Source organism: Myodes glareolus, chromosome 12 (genome assembly GCF_982192425.1).
Source record: "Myodes glareolus chromosome 12, mMyoGla1.1, whole genome shotgun sequence".
Taxonomy (NCBI): domain Eukaryota; kingdom Metazoa; phylum Chordata; class Mammalia; order Rodentia; family Cricetidae; genus Myodes; species Myodes glareolus.
In genome coordinates this window covers 29,564,850-29,570,849 of record NC_142037.1, presented here as the reverse complement: position 1 = coordinate 29,570,849, position 6,000 = coordinate 29,564,850, and positions in this window count along the sequence as shown.

The following is a 6,000-nucleotide window of genomic DNA, read 5'->3' as shown; positions in this document are numbered from 1 at the left end:
CCATTCATAGGTAGCCATTTGGTCCCTCTCCTCCTGTCTTCAGTGGTGTTGCAATAAATAGTTGGCCCCACTTGCACTACTCTGGTGAATTTCCAAGGTTTTCTGCAGTTCTGAAATCCAGGACCCATGAGGGAAGTTCACACCAAAGCCTGGCTCTGTTGGAGGAATGCAAGTTCTCCATTTCTGACCTTCCCTCATAGGAGCATGAGGCTGGTTGGCACCAGCCGACGACTCCTACCTATGCACCCACACAGGTTTTGCTGCCCTGCACATGAACACTCCCCGGCTTGCAAAATCTTTAAAGGTTGACAGCTTCCTCTTGAATTTGGATGCATGAAATGAAGAACTCTCAACTTCTGTGACCCAGTTAACTGAACCGTGAGCATCTGAGGGTTGGGGCCAGGTCTGTCAGCTGTGTGCACAGTCCCTACCAATGTCATAGCCTGGAGCCTAGTGGAATGGTTAAGTGAGCACCTATGCTGGCATCTTCCCACAGAGTTCTGTGCCTCTCCCCTTCCTTGTGAACTGAGCTGTGTCGGTATGACAACACTTTACCATCCCCAAAGGAACTCAACTGTCTCGATACAGGCCTAGATTCAGGGGAGGAAGATAAAAGCGAGGGACTGGGGGGGTGGGGGGGTGGTAGTTCAGTCACAATCAAGAGGCCCTGAGCTTGGAGTCCCATCACTCACATAACAAATGGCAGCACATCTGTAACCCCAGTGCTCGGGAGGCCACAGGCCAGCCAGGCCAGCTGAACTGATGGGTTCCAGGTTCTGTAAGAGACCCTGTCTCTAACTATCAGACAGAGAGCTGGAGAGATGGCTCAGTAGTTAAGAGTTCTAACCCTGAAAACACAGAGACCAGACAACACTGGTTACTTGGGCTTCTAGGAGGAGGGGAGACAGGAGGCTCACTGACGCTTATGGCTTTCTGCCTTGCCGAGAAGGTAGGAGAGACCCTGCCTCAAAGGAACGGGCTGAGAGTGATAAAGGATATCTGACATTCTATTTTGGCCTCTGAACAAGAAGTGTGTGCATGCACGCGCACACACAGGTGTATACACACACACGTGCACACAGACACACAAATAAATAAGTCTTTTAAATAATAAGCTGGACAGCAATGGAAAAGAATCACATACACACGCACAACCACATGACCACACATGAAAATAAAACAGAAACATGAAGCATAGTATCCTAAGCTTTCTCATGATCAGAACGGGGGGTGAGTACCTAGGGAAATGCCGGGTGGTAGGCTCTCCCCTGCCACTTTGGATACGGGTGGCCCTTGCACTCATGGGTTAGGTGTGAGGCAAGCAGGAACTCTAGAGTCAGGGCTGGAGCTGTGGATGGATCCTGTTTGGAAGCTCCCCAGCTGTGTCTCTCCCTCTTCCAGCTCACTTAGCATCATCCTGTTCCCCTCAGATGGGCTGTACCTTGTCTCAGCAGGGCAGGGTTTTGCAATCGCTCCCAGGTAAATTGCAACAACTTGCTTGACTCGGGGCTGCCTCTGAGTCGAGTTGGAGTCCCTGGCAAGGGAAGGATCTCGAAGCCTGTCACCTGAGAAGTCTGAGTCAATGTAAGCCCTTCCCAGCCCTGCCCCAGGGCCTGCTCACAGGTTACCACCTCCAGTGGCCAGCCCTAAGCCTTCATGGGACTCAGCTGGCTTCAGGATGACCCGACCGCGCCTTTCAGTGTCTCATCCTAAGCTTGTCAGGCCTGCACGATCAACGTCAGAGCCCGAGAGCTCCATAGCCCTGCTAATGACCCTAGCACAGAACTCCCATTCCAGGCCTTGGCCACCCATGCGTGCCAAGAACAGGGCCGCTGCCCTTACTCGCGATTGCGCTCCCATCTTTATACAAGGAGCTTCTATTTTTGAAGATGGCTTTCTTAGAGTAGGCTTAAGTTCACAGAACGTTTAAGAGTGAGGTAAGGATTTCCCATGCGCCCCTGCCCCCCCCCCACTCACCCTGCTGCCCCAGTACCCACTTCCCACACTAGGGAGGGGTGGTGGTTACAGTAAGCGAACCTATATTGATATCTCCCGGAGTCCAGAGTGGATGTGGGATCCACGCAGGAAATTACTCACTCTTGCTTTGGACAGTGTCCTGTGTCCTTGACACAGTAAGTGCTTGCTTATTTTCCATTTTCTCCTTTGGCTTCCTTTGGAGGAGGAGAGAACTCTTCAGGTACCAGTTCTTAGGGAGTTTGCTAGATCCCGCTTTCATTTAATCCCTCTGCCAGCCTCTAAAGAAAGGAGACTTGGTGGAAAAGAGGCTTGCGGGGAGTCATATGAGGTTCTAGCAGTCAGATGACTCACAAGGCTGACCTTATTGGAAAAGTGGGTCTTGCATTTACTGGGTATATATTAGTTACTTTTCTATTACTGTAAAAAATACCATGACCAAAAGCAACTTATATAGGAAAGTGTTTATTTTGACTTACGGTTCTAGAAGGATAAAAGTTTTATCGTAGAAGCTGAGCGGTGGTGGCACACACCTTTAATCCCATCATTCAGGAGGCAGAGGCAGGCTGACCTTTGAATTCAAGGTGAGCCTGGTCTACAGCGTGAGTTCCAGGGCAGCCTGGGCTACACAGAGAAACCCTGTCTCAAAAAACCAGAACAAACAACAACAACAACAAAAAGTCTCATTGTGGTGGGGAAGACATGGCAGCAGGAACAGGAAGCTGAGAGATCACATCTGAACTGCCAACAGGAAGCAAAGGGAGCAAACTGGAGGTGGAGTAAGCTATAGAATCTCAATGTCCACCCCCAGTAACACACCTCCTCCAGCAAGGCTCTGGGGCCTAAAGGCTCCATCATCCCCCCAAGCAGTACCACCAACTCTGTTCAAACACAGGAATCTCTGGGGAACATTTCTTCTTTAAACCACCACAGCCAACTCCCTGGCCCCCATAGGCTCATGGCCTCATCATAATACAAAATGTATTTAGTCCAACTTCAAAACATAGTCTTTCACAGTCTCAACAGTGTTTAAAAGTCCCGTCTCCTTTGAGACTCAAGGTAATCTCTCTCTCTCTCTCTCTCTCTCTCTCTCTCTCTCTCTCTCTCTCTCTGTCTCTCTCTCTTTCTCTCTGTCTGTCTCTGTCTGTCTGTCTGTCTGTCTCTCTCTCTCTCTCTCTCTCTCTCTCTCTCTCTCTCTCTCTGTGTGTGTGTGTGTGTGTGTAACAGCCCTAGCTGTCATGGAACTAGCTCTGTAGACCAGACTGGCCTCAAATTCACAGAGATCCACCTTTCCAGGCAATCTCTCAACTGTGACCTATGTAAAATAAAAACAAATTACATAGTTCCAACATACATTCCCTTCCCAAAGGGGAGGAAGGAGAGCATAGAGAGGAAGCACTGGACCAAAGGAAGCCAGGAATCCATCAGGGCAGACACCAAATACTGGAGCTCCATGCTCATGGGACTTCAGTTTCAAAGGGCTTAACTGGCTTTGCCCCTCAGCTTTGCTGTAGGCAGCTTATATCTCTTTGGGGCCGGTTCCACTTCCTGTACACATCTCTCTTTGGCAGATGCCTTACAGCTCTGGCATGGATCTCCAACATCTTGGGGTCTCCTCAGAGACTCAGACTTCACTTTCACAGTTTCACACAGTGGTCGCTCAGGGCCTCCATGCAGTGACTCCAATCAGAGGTAGGGAGCCCTGGCACAGGGAAGAATGGCCCAGAGATTTGAGAACGGAAAGGCAGGCCAGATGCTGGCAAGCAGTGCCCATAGGCAGAGGGGCCCAGCCGGAGTGCCAAGCTGTGCTCTCCAGGACAGGCCCACTTCATCCACACATTGTGTGATCTCAGCCAGTGGTCACATGTACATGCCTCTGGGCGACATGTGCTGCGTTCAAGGACCCTCAAGGAGGATGTGGCTATGGCTGGCACTTTCCTCCTGTAATGGACCTCTGATCTTCAGTACACAGGTTCTTGTTTTGTTGTGATCTGTTTGCTTTCTATGCAGAATCCTGGCCTAGAGAGATATTGCAGCAGTAAAGTCTTCACCCAGCATGCATGAAGCCTTGGGTTTAATCCCAAACATTGCAAAAGACAAGCCAAAATATTATAATAGTTGGGCTGTTGGGATGTCTTAGCAGGTAAGGGTGCTTACCACCAAGTCTGATGACCTGCGTTTCATCTTCGGGATCCTTATGGTAGAGGGAAAGAAACGAGTCTCTAAAATTATCTTGCAACCTTTCCACATGCATACACAAAAATAAATGTTTAAAAAAAGTGTAAATCTTAAAGAATCCTATACTTACTATGTGAAAGGCATCATCCTGGGTGTCACAGGGACACAGATGATCACCTTCAGAACAGAACGGGGAAAGCAAGACCCAAACTTTAATACAAGAGGATTTTGATGGGGGTGGAAGTCTAACACTGGGGCTAGGAGACTGTGAAGCGTGACCCTAATTAGTCTTAATAATAAAAACCCCAAGTTAGATATTGGGGTAAAGGACCAGTCACAGTCACCTCTTACCTCTCTGACTCCTCAGACTGAAAAGGGCTGAGCTCCTGTCCCTGTCCAACTTATGACTTCCTATCTTCTGTAGAGACCTCCAGACCTCTAAGGTTAACTAGTGGCTAGCTTCACCCTCTGATCTCCAGGCAAGCTTTATTTGTCCGAACACAAACAAAATATCACAACAAGACCACCTGTGGAGTCTGGGGGCAGAAACGGCTGCAGAAGCAGTGGAGGTTTGTAGGTAGAGAAGTGAAGTCCTGTGGGGCTGGAGGGACAGACAAAACAAGGCAGGGAGCCAGAGCTAGGGAGCCCAGCACAGGGGAGAATGTCCCAGAGATTTGAGAGTGGAAAGGCATGCCAGATGCATGCTGGGAAGTGCCCATAGACAAAGGGGTTCAGCGGAAGTGCTGAGCTATGAGTTTCAGGACAGCCTGCTTCATGCACATTGGTGGAGGATGGGGGAGAGCAGATGAAAACTCGCAATACTGGAGTTGACATCTGTGAGTGCAAATGGTTCCTATGACAACGGCAGGTCCAGAGGGCAGCCATAAAAGATGAGCAAGAGCTCCTGGATGATCCCTAGGCTTTGAAGGTGCTGGAAAAGGCCATCTGGAGAGGTAGGCTAAAGGCTTGACATCACTGAGGTGCAGACAGAGCTAGGAATTAATTGTCCAGGTTGCAGTAGCAACAGAGATCAGGAGCAACGCCACAGAGTGAGAGGGAAGAAGGGCACAGAAGCCCCACAACACTCAGGGTGTGTGAAGTTCTCCTCCTCCAAGTGGAGGGCAGGTAGAGTCAAGGAGTGGAGAGGAGTCCGGGGCAGACATTACAGAATGGCCGAAGGAGGGGAGGTGAAGGAAACCGGACATATTTGCCATTCTTGGCCATGGTCTCCCAGATTACTCATTCCCTAAATGTTTCACATTGTAAAGCTGAGTAGGACATTTTAACAGACACCTCAATGGTTGGCTTGGTCCCTTCCGACTGAAGGGGTATCTCTGGCAGTGAGTGGAGTAGGCTGGCTCCCTTGCTCCTTTCATCCTTGCCCCTCAGCAGAGTTGCTACGGCATGGCCACTGGAGGGTAGCTGGGGTCTGGCATTCACATGAACTCCAGAGGGCGGGTGGCAAAAAAATCCATGCCTGTTGCCATGTGGGAAGGGACACAAGGAGAATGACTATCAGTTAATCAGCTAGAAATGCTGTTGACATGGAGATTTCAGAACACATCAGCTCCCAGGTTCGGGTGAAATAATGGGCTGGCAAAGAATTTCTTGAAGATCCTGGCCCAACTGGAGTACTGACATGGATGATCTCGGGATGATACACTCCTTGGCTGGGGAAGAGGAGGCTAGATCCTGGGCGTGTGCAGTGGGATTAGCTCAGGATCTACCGGTCTACTTTCAAGGACAAGCCGGGCAGACAGGGATGTCGGTAGACTTTTGTGGGTCAGCTCTTCCACCGTGAGCAGCCTGAAGCCTGAAGGTGGTGACCAAGAAACATTCTTACAATAG